Source organism: Mobula hypostoma, chromosome 25 (assembly GCF_963921235.1).
Source record: "Mobula hypostoma chromosome 25, sMobHyp1.1, whole genome shotgun sequence".
NCBI lineage: Eukaryota > Metazoa > Chordata > Chondrichthyes > Myliobatiformes > Myliobatidae > Mobula > Mobula hypostoma.
The window spans coordinates 10,095,699-10,106,405 of NC_086121.1; the positions used below are offsets into that span (position 1 = coordinate 10,095,699).

At 45.3% G+C, this 10,707-nt stretch overlaps 2 long non-coding RNA genes across 2 annotated transcripts in view; one reads left to right on the top strand and one right to left on the bottom strand.

The window, feature by feature from the left end:
- The window catches only part of LOC134337865 (uncharacterized), a 126,265-nt gene extending 122,316 nt beyond the window's left edge, over positions 1 to 3,949 (bottom strand). Inside the window, exons 1-2 of the long non-coding RNA XR_010016096.1 lie at positions 3,446 to 3,949; positions 3,299 to 3,356 (exon numbers count right to left, since the gene is read on the bottom strand). This is a non-coding gene — a long non-coding RNA (uncharacterized LOC134337865). The remainder of the gene's footprint in view (positions 1 to 3,298; positions 3,357 to 3,445) is intronic.
- LOC134337864 (uncharacterized) lies at positions 1,316 to 10,490 on the top strand. Its single transcript, XR_010016095.1, has 3 exons — positions 1,316 to 2,829; positions 6,821 to 6,939; positions 10,045 to 10,490. It is a non-coding gene; the product is annotated as an uncharacterized LOC134337864 (long non-coding RNA).
- Positions 10,491 to 10,707: the final 217 nt, after the last annotated feature.

Below are 10,707 nucleotides of genomic sequence, written 5' to 3' on the forward strand. Positions count from 1 at the left end.
TTATCACTCTCTTCCATGGCAGGAAATTGGTTGTTTTGAGGCAGCAGTATAGCGCAAAGACATAAAATTACTATAAACATCAACACAGATAAATGGCGCAATAAAGGAAGGGTTGCCTGTGATGTTATCATAAGACCATAAGATATAGGAGCAGAATTAGGCCATTTGTTGCTTCAAGTTGATACTTGTTGATACTTGATCCAATGTATTTGTACATTTGACAATGAACTTGACTTGACATTCAGCGTCTGGAACACTGACCTTCATAGATTAAAGTATTGGGTACAGGAGATGGGATGTTATGTTGGCGTTGTATAAGGCGTTGGTGTGAGGTCTAATCTGGGGTATTGTGTGTACTTTTGGTCACCTACCTACAGGAAGGATATAAATAAGATTGAAAGAGTACAGAGAAAATTTACAAGAATGTTGCCGGGTCTGGAGGGACCTGAGATATAAGGAGAGATTGAATAGGTTAGGACTTTATTTCTTAGAATGTAGGAGATTGAGGAGAGATTTGATAGAGGTATACAAAATTATGACAGGTATCTATAGGGTAAATGCAGACAACACACACATTCTGGAGGAACACAGCAAGTCAGGCAACATCTTTGGAAATGAATAAACAGTTGACGTTTTGGGCCTAGACCCTTCTTCAGGACGGAGGTTGGGCGAGGTCATGGGTTAAGGGGGAAAGGTGAAATGTTTAAGGGGAACATGAGGGGAAACTTCTTCACTCGGAGGGTGGAACGAGCTGCCAGCACAAGTGGTGAATATTCAACATTCAAGTGATCGTTCGATAGGTACATACATGGATAGGAGGGGTATGAAGGGCTATGGTCCAGGTGCAGGTTGATGGGACTAGGCAGTTTAAATGGTTCAGCATGGACCAGATGGGCCGAAGGGACAGTTTCTGTGCTGTAGACTTCTATGACTCTGCAATCTCATCACTATGTTCCATCAAGAGTTCCAGAGAAATGTATATAATAAAATTGAAATAAATAGCTCCTCACTTCAAGGGACATCAAAGAACTCACCAAAATCACTAAACATTCGGGTGTAAGATCTTTTATTTTTGCATGCAGGGCATCTATAATTGTTCTAACAGGATGGCATACTCCAACACAAGAGATTCTGCAGATGCTGGAAATCCACAGCAACACACCCAAAACACTGTAGAAACCTTCGCTGGTCAGGCAGCATCCATGGAGATGATGTTCCGGGCCGAGACCCGGCACCAGTCCTGGCCAAAAATGTCGACTTGTTTGTTCTCCTCCGTGGATACTGCCTGACCTGCGGAGTTCCTGTTGGATAAAGATTAGCTTTATTTGTCACATGTACATCGAAACGTACGGTGAAGCGCGCCGTTTGCGTCAAGACCAACACAGTCCGCGGATGTGCTGGGGGCAGCCCACCAGTGCTGCCTTGATTCTGGCGCCAACATAGCATGCCCACAAGTTACTAACTCTAACCTGTACAACTTAATAAGGTGGGGGGAAACTGAACATACAGAAGAAACCCATGTGGTCACAGGGAGAGGGGGGAAGTACACACCCCTTAAGGAATTGAAACTGGATTTCCGGCACTGTAAAGCGTTTATGCTAACTGCTACATTACCATGCATCAGTCACAGTCAGTTTTATGATCAGTTTTAGATTAGCTTGCTCTAGATTTAATAAGGTCTGCTGGATTCTGATGAAATTCATCTCATCACCACCCCCCCCCCCCCACGCTCCAGTACTAAGTTGCCGTTCCCATCCTGTTGTCTTTAATGCAGGCTTTCAAGGGGTTAGTTTCCCAACCATCTACTTCCACCTAGCTGGTGGAATTGGTCAGGACTCGGAGCTGGAGTTGGCTAGGTTCAAAACAAGGCTATGAGTTTCAGTGGTAGCTCAGGAGACAGAAGGTTGTGGGTTCAAGACCCACATCAGAGCTTTCTGCTCTTTGCAGAGACCCACTTCAACACTGAGGAAACGTTGCCCTGTCACTGAAGCCCAGCATTAGCCCTTGTTGGCTCTTCCATTACCTTGTGGTCAAATTACTTAATCAGGTTCCAGAGTTCTATTGACCATGACCCACACACATTCCACTTCAGAAAAAGGTGCCAGAGATGAGAAACTGCATAATTGGACCAGTGAACATGGGGTTATTCTACTTGTGAGCAAAGATGATTGCAAAGCCCTTAAGACATAAGAGCAGAATTAGGCCATTCAGCCCATCAAATCTGCTCTGCCACTCAATCATGGCGATGTATTAACCCTCTCAACCCCATTCTTTTGCCTTCTCCCTGTAACCTTTGATGCCCTTGCGAACCAAGAACCCATCAACCTCTGCCTTAAATATACCCAATGACCTGGCCTCCACTGTAGATTTAGATTTCCAGGAGAAAATGCACACTCTTATGGTAAATCCGGATAATTATTCCGAATCTACACCTTCCCAAAATGTGCTTCCTGTCCCAAAGTCAAGTCAAGTTCAAGTTTTTTGGCATCTGACTGGACATGTATCCAAACAAGTGAAACAGCATGCCTCCAGACCATGGTGAACCCACAAAATATATATCACACACACAGCACACAAACTGAAATATTACCTACCGGTAAATAAGTTACCATAAATAAATGAACATAACCACAGGTACTCACTTTGCACCATAACCTATTGTGTCTGTTGACCTTTCCTGTCTTCTGCCCAAGCACAGACCCTCTCTCTCATTCACCCTCCCACTGACGCAGTAGCTCCTCTCTCCACGGATGCCAGCAGGCCTGCCAAGTGTTTCTGGAATCTCCTCTTTTGGTTTCAGATTCTGGACCTGTCCCGTTCTAAATCACGGTGAGTTTACTTTTAATGATTTCTGTACGATTCTTCATCTGCTGGTTTTAACTACCAGTAAGGGGCTACAGATAAGCAAGCTGTAGTTGCAGATTCTCATGCTGATTGTCTTCTTAACGGTGTTAGCTACCACTCAACTGGTTACAAGTGTAAAAACAGCCAGCTGAACACAGGTACTATACAAATGAAGCCACTTCTATTGCAGAGTGTGGACATCAGACAGTGCCAGTGGCTACTGAATAACTTTACCAGCACTTTATATCAGATAATAGATTATATATAAAGTCATGTTTTGAACAGTTAAACAGTTTCAACCTCAAAGCTGAACGTATCCGCCCCAGTAACTCAATGTTAATGTCTCTCAGCGTTCATTTACAGATGGACCACTGATCTCTCAGAAACCGCTCAGAGAAAGAGTGAATGTATTACAACGAAGAGCATAGATAGGAAGCAGACATCACACACTTACTGATCCACACAGGATGTCCCGTCAATTTGTTACACCTCCTCTCATGAGACGCTCCCTCCTGTCAAAAGAAAACGGCAGATAGTCAGAAGTTTCAAAGAAAGTAGATTGACGTTCAACTTTCATCTGCTGTGGTTTGCAATCAACTACCTGACGTCATTTTTCTCCACCATTAGCTTGTTCCTAGAAGTTTCATGTTATCTACTTATCTACCCACCTACCCCGTACACTCTTCCTGCCCTCAGTCACCCTCCTAACTCAGAAGCTTTAATGTGCTTCATGAAGAGGTGAAAATGAAAGGCACTGCAGGAGTTTATCTGCACTGAGAAAGCAAATCTTCAGGAGGGAAATATTGAGAGAGGGAGGCGGGAGGGAGGAAGGGGGGATGGAGAGAGGGAGGGAGAGACAGATAGAGAGGGAGAGGAGGGAGACAGACAGACAGAGGGACAGTGAGAGAGACAGAGAGGGGAGACAGGCAGACAGAAAGAGAGACAGGGGAGAGAGAGAAAGAGAGAATCAGATAGACAAAAATGGGCAGACAGGACAGGGAATGAGAGAGAATCAGTGAGGGAGGGACAGAAGGAGACAGAGAAAGAGAGTGAGGGGGACGGAGGGAGAGGAATAGAGAGAGAGAAAAACAAAGCAAGACAGAGAAGGGGGAAGAGAGAAAGAGACAGAAAGACAGGCTGAGAGAAAGAGAGAGAGAGATAGAAGAACATTGGACTAAATCTCCGTTCTGGAAACCAGCTGAAAATGTGGTGGACCAAAGCCAAATAAAATTTACCAACTGTTGAGAGAAAATTGTGATGATCCCTGCCACAGAAGACTGTAACTGACCTCTAAGTAGTGTAATTACACACATCCTCACACCCCCATACATTCCCACATGTGCAAACACCCATACACATTGCATACACACGTGCATGTAGTCACACACACACTTCTGCACATGTCCTGTATAACTCACACACACTGTATAAAAGTTGCTGCGATATTTAGCTGCTGAAAACTCTGCACATGTGAATGGTTGTGTCAAATCGAAACAGCTGTATGGGGTCTCCCCCGGTAGTGAACCATATTTTTCTAAACTCTCTAACTTCCCCTCCCTCCTTCCAGAGAAATAAAAATCTCAATCCTTCTGCTACTTTGTGACATGTTGTCAGCAGGTTTAAACTACCGGGCAGGTTATCAAATGCCCAGTATTTCATGTATCTGATCCAGCTATTCCTTTCCCTAATCAGAAAAACTGTTCAGCTTTCCTTTTTCTTCTCTCTCTGTCCATCGTCTTGTGACAGAAATTGGGGGTGGGGGGGGGAAGGAGCCATTATCTCCCATCTTGAAAGACTCTGCAGTGTCTAAAAATAAGAATCACAATTGTTAGAAGGAACGAGGGTATTCAATGGTCCTGCAGCCTCACAAGCTCGTCAATAAATTTCTTGTTCCCTTTTTTCTGGTTGAGATTCATTACCTAATATGGACCGGGCTGCTTTCTAAGTTATTTCTAGTGTGTGTGATAATACTCTCTGCGATGCCTGGATTGGCTGTAGTTGAAATTCTGTAAATTCTGCCTTCACAGGACATTTACCAGTGAAATGGTGTCAAAGAAAAGAGGTCTGCAAAGTGCACTGGATTGGCAATAGGTTACATTAAAAAAAACCTTGACATCTCTTTTCCTCTCCCCCCCCCCACCCACCATTCCACGTGCTCCCTGCACTCACTGTGCCACGGACAGCAAGAAAACCAGCCTCGCGGCCGCGGTATCAACAGTAGCCTTGGTCCGTGAAATGAGTCAGAGGTGGCAATTTTGGCTCGTCTTAATGCACAGTTGTTTCTGGCTGTTACACCGCATTCTGCTTGCATGGACTAACGCATATGCTGCTGTGCATCGGACAGGTTGTGGGAGAGTCTCACCACGTGGAATTATGCCCAGAGGTGCACAGATCCTGTCAGTATCAAAGCACTTCCATCCCTCTCCTGAACTCACCCACCCCTCACCTTGTGTGCCTTTGCTACCTATTGACGTAACAACTGGAGAAGCAGACCTGGCTGGACTCTCTCATTCAACCCTTCTCATCTGAAAATCCGCGACAAAGACCCTCATTTGCACCCTGTGCTTCTTAGCAAAGTTGAAAGTAAATTTATTACCAGAGTATTCAGTATTTCACCATATACCACCCTGAGATTCATTTTCCTGCAGGCATTCACAGCGGAACAAAGAAATAAAATAGAGAAGCTGTGCATAAACAAAGACTGACAAATCGTTCAAATGAGTAAAAGAAAAGAATAAATAAATAAATAGGCAGATAAATAGATGGATAGATAGATAGAGAAATTGATAGATAGATAAATGGATATATGGATAGATAAATAACTGGATAGATAGATAGAAAAATGGATAGATAAGTAGATGGATAGATAGATAGAAAAATAGATGGATAGATAAATGGATAGATAGATAACTGAATAGATAGATAGATAGACAGACAGACAGACTGAGAACATGAGTTGTACAGTAATTGAAAGTGAGTCCGTAGGTTGTGGAATCAGTTCAGTGTTGAGGTGGGTGAAGTTATCCACACTGGTTCTGAAGCCTGATGCTCGAAGGGTAATAGCTTTCCCTGAACCAGGCGGTGTGAGCCCTGAGGCTCTGGTACCTCCTTTCCAAAGGCTGAGCTGAGAGCACAGTCTGGTTGGTGGGGTTCCCTGATGATAGATGCTGCTTTCTTGTGGCAGTGTTCTTTGTAGATGTGCTCAATGGTGGGGAGGGCTTTTCCTGGGATGAACTGGGCTGTATTGGTGCTGCCTCCCAACAACTGAACATTTAAGTCATTCATTCTCATCCATGTTTTCCATTTCTTCCCACTGTCTACTCCCTCCCTACAGAGGCAGAATTCCTCCGGAGATGGCCTCGTTCCCAGACTCCAGAACTCCCTGTGTAAATCCACCCCCCGCCCTCCCGATCTCTCCTCCTCCCTTGGGAGATCCTTCTTCAACCAGACTCTCTAACCAAACTTTTGGTCACCTTTTTTACAAGGATCGGTATATCTCTTCCACCCATCAGAGAAATTTGTCAGGAACACTGCATATGCAGGGCCCTTAGTATTGTCAGTGATCCCTCCCATCTGGCCAACAATCTCTCTGCTCCCCTATCATCAAGCGGGAAGTACCACAGCATTAGGACAAGAACTATTCGGATGGGAAACAGCTTCTTCCCCCAGGCCGTGAGGCTACTGAACTCCCAGCCACCAGCCAGGTTTCATCGTGTATGAAGCACCAGTAGCGTTATACTGTTTACTTTTTAATTTGAGTCATAATTTTATTTGTGGTAATATTACTTTATGTTTTATGTGTGTGAGCTGTATATAATTGTTGTGCACCTCGCCCGTAGGAACATTGTTTTGTTTGGCGGTATACATGTATACCACCAAAATAACGTTGAACTTGAACTTGAATTAGATTGCACGAGGTGACTTGTCAGTTTAAAGATGCGTGATAATGTAAGTTGTACCTCTTCCCTTCAAATAGGTACGCTCAGCATCTGGAAACTGGTTCAAAGCTCGATTATTTCTTGGGAAATTCACCTCTCAAACACAAGTCCTCCTCGGATTACAAACACACAGTTTAAGGAGACCCTGTACATATGAGTGAGTGCCATGGAAGACCAGGGGGGTGGGGGGCAAGGATGGCGATGGGTCTGCCAGGTTCTGCCTGTGTCTTTTTCCCTGTGTCTTCTCTCCCCACTCTCCCCCGCCGAGCCGCAACAACCCGGGGGTTGGGTGGAGCCAAGCAGAGTCGGGAGACCCACTCACTCACTGTGTCAGTAAGGCTGGCTGGTGGCTGCTGTCTCTGCGACCTTCTCCCCTCATACAGATGGGTTTTGCTCATTTCTAACGTACGGGTAGCTTGGATCATGAAGCGTTCCCAGGAATGGAACATTATTGTTCGACAGGAACTGGCTGTGCTCTGTCTGAGCTAACCAAAGCTTCGGTAGATAAGGCCGATAGCAGATACTGGGTGTTTTAATAATACAAAGCTTCAGGAAGTCCCTTTGCTTGACTTCATCAGATATAAACCAATCACAGGTCAGCAAGTCCCCGCTTTATTTGTCACATGTACATTGAAACGTAGAGCGATATTTGTCATTTGCATCTGAGGATATGCTGAAGACAGTCTCCAAGTGTTGCCGTGCTTCCAGTGCCAACGTAGCCTGCCCACAACTTACTAACCCTAATCTGAATGTCTTTGGAATGTTTATTTGTTTATTGAGGTATAAAATAGACAGGCCTTTCCAAGCCCTTTGAGCCACACCGCTCAACAACCCCCTATTTAACCCTAGCCTAATCACGGAACAGTATACAATGACCAATTAACCGACCCACCAGTACGTCTTTGTACTGGGGGAGGAAACCGGAGCATCCGGGGGAAACCCATGTGGTTGGGGGAGAACGTACAAACTCCTTATAGACAGCAGTGGGCGTTAAACCCCTATCTGCTGATCGCTGGCGAAGAAAAGCGTTACGCGCACCGCCGTGTTCCCATGCTGTCATGCAATCGGTCTGCCTTTGAATCCATTTCATTGGCTCTCACCGGAGGTCATTTGGTTTCTCGAGCTGAGGCTTAGGCATCTACGGACACGATCCCAACACATCACAGTTCCAACCTTAAATTTATTGCCAAAGTACGTATATGTCACCGTATGAGATCCATCTTTGCGCAGGCATTCAAAGCGAAAAAGAACTACAATAGAATTTATGAAAAACTCTACATAATCAAAGAAATACCAACAACCAGTGTTCAAAAGATAACAAGCTGTGCAAGTTAAAAAGACTGAGAACGTGAGCTGTACGGAGTACTTGAAAGTAAGTCTGTAGATTGTAGAAGCAGTTCAGGGTTGGGGTGAGTGAAATTGTGCACAACAGTTCAGGAGCCCGATGGTTTGAGGGTAATAGCTGTTCCTGAACCTGGTGCTGTGGAACCTAAGGCTTCTGTACTTCCTGTGAGAAGAGAGAACATAGCCTGGATGGTGGGGGCCATTGATGATAGATGCTGCTTTCTTGCGGCAGTGCTCCATGTAAGTGTGGCCAGTGGTGGGGAAGCATTTGCTTGTGATGGACTTGGCTCTGCCCACTGCTTTCTGTAACCTTCTCCATTCATGGGAATTGGCGTTTTCATACCAGACCATAATGCAGCCAATCAGGATACTCAAGGATCACACACCAAATGCTGGAGGAACTCAGCAGGCCAGGCAGCATCCACGGAAATGAATAAACAGTCAACGTTTTGGGCTGAGACATCGACTGTTTATTCTCTTCCATAGACACTGCCTGACCTGCTGAGTTCCTCCAGTATTTTGTGTGTGTTGCTTGGATTTCCAGCAGCTGCAGATTTTCTCTTGTTTGTGCAATCAAGATTCTCTCCACTGTGCATCGATAGAAGTTTGTCAAAGTTTTTGGTGACGCGCCGAATGTCTGCATGTGACCGTCCCCATGGCCAAGGGGTTTGCATTTATTAAATCTATATACAACTCATAAAGATCCCCCAACCACGGGATGTCCTGGAATGCTTCACACCTGATGAATGTGGGAAAAAGGGCGGCTATTTTGTGCCCAGCAAGCTCCCACAGAGAGCGCTGTGTGGAAGATGGACAGTTGTGCTGCAGACATTGATTTTTTTATATAAAAATAAAATTAAAGATTATTTAGAGACGGAACACAGTGTCTCTTCCAGCCCAGTGAGCCAGCGCCACCCAATCACGCCCATGCGACTAATTAACTACAAACCCGTACTTCTTCGGAATGCTGGAGGAAACCGACCGGCAGAACATACAGGCAGCGGTGGGATTTGAACCCAGTTTGCAGGCACTGCACCACCTGCTACACTACACCCTGCCTTCCCCACCCCCCACAAATCAAATCGGCAAGGATGGTGCTGGGGGCAGTCTGCAAGTGTCACCCTGCTTCCAGTACCAACATAGCATGCCCACAACTTATTAACCCTAAACATACTGAATGTCTTGGGACCGTGGGAGGAAACCCATGCGGATATGGGGAGAACGTACAAACTCCTTACAGTGGCAGGAACTGAACCCCCGATCACACAGTTGGAGCTATAAAGTCAGTGTCACACAAACCGCTACCTGATTGGTGGATAGAATTTGGCCTGGGCAACACCCAGTTGCCACAGAGGTTCTTTTCTCACTTACTTATTTAGAGATACCGAGCGGAACAGGGCCCAACAAGCCGCAACTCCCAGCAACCCACCGATCCAACCCTGACCTAATCACAGGACAATCTACAACGACTGTGGACAGTATTCCAACTGGCTGCATCACCATCTGGTATGGTGGGGGGCGGGGGGTGGGTTTACTGCACAGGACCGAAACAAGCTGCAGAAAGATGTAAACTCAGTCAGCTCCATCATGGGCACTAGCCTCCATAGTAACCAGAACATCTTCAGGGAGTGATGCCTCAAATCATTAAGGACCCCCATCACTCAGGACATGCCTTGTCCTCATTGCTACCATCAGGGAGGAGGTACAGAGGCCTGAAGGCACACACTCAACGATTCAAGAACAGCTCCTTCCCCCAGCCGTCTGAATGGATAATGAGAGCCCATGGACACCACCTCACTAGTTTCTAAATTTCTGTTTTTGCACTACTTATTTAATTTAACTGTTTTATAGATATATACTTACTGTATTTCACGTTTTTTTCTATTTTTCTGTACTGCATCGTACTACTGCCGCAAAGACAACACATTTCATGACATAGGCCGGTGATATTAAACCTGATTCCGATTCTGATTCAATTGACCCACGAACTGCGGGAGAAGACAAGAGCATCCAGAGAAAGCCCACGCGTACACGGGAAGGACGTACAAGCTTCCTTACAGAGGATGCCAGAATCGAACTCCGAACTCCAATGGCCCCGAGCTGTATTAGGGTCACACTAACTCCTGTGCTGCTGTGAGCCCCATGTCCAAGAAAAAGGACTCTATCATTTCTATTGAGCTGTTTTATAACATGAGAGTATTCTACACTTGGTACAATATAAACCTTCCAGCCTCTTCTGATATCTGTTTGATGTGAATTTTCCACGGCTTTTGTACCAAACGGTAATCAATGGAACCAGAAATTATTCTTAGCAGATACAGGAAGAGGATGGCTTTCTTCATTGTGTAGGATTTCTCCTGAAAACCTCAGAGGAAATGCACTTAAATATCTTTATTGATGCTCAATAAAAGGCGTTAGTGATACCTCCAAAACGGTACGTGCTGGGTGCATATCAGCGCTAAGCAAGGAGCTCATTTTCCGCAATAGCAATCCCATTATATAATGTCTATAAAATTACTAAAACCTCCCAAGTTGCTTCACAAGGACACTGCCAAGGGCAAAGCTGGCGTTTGGACACATG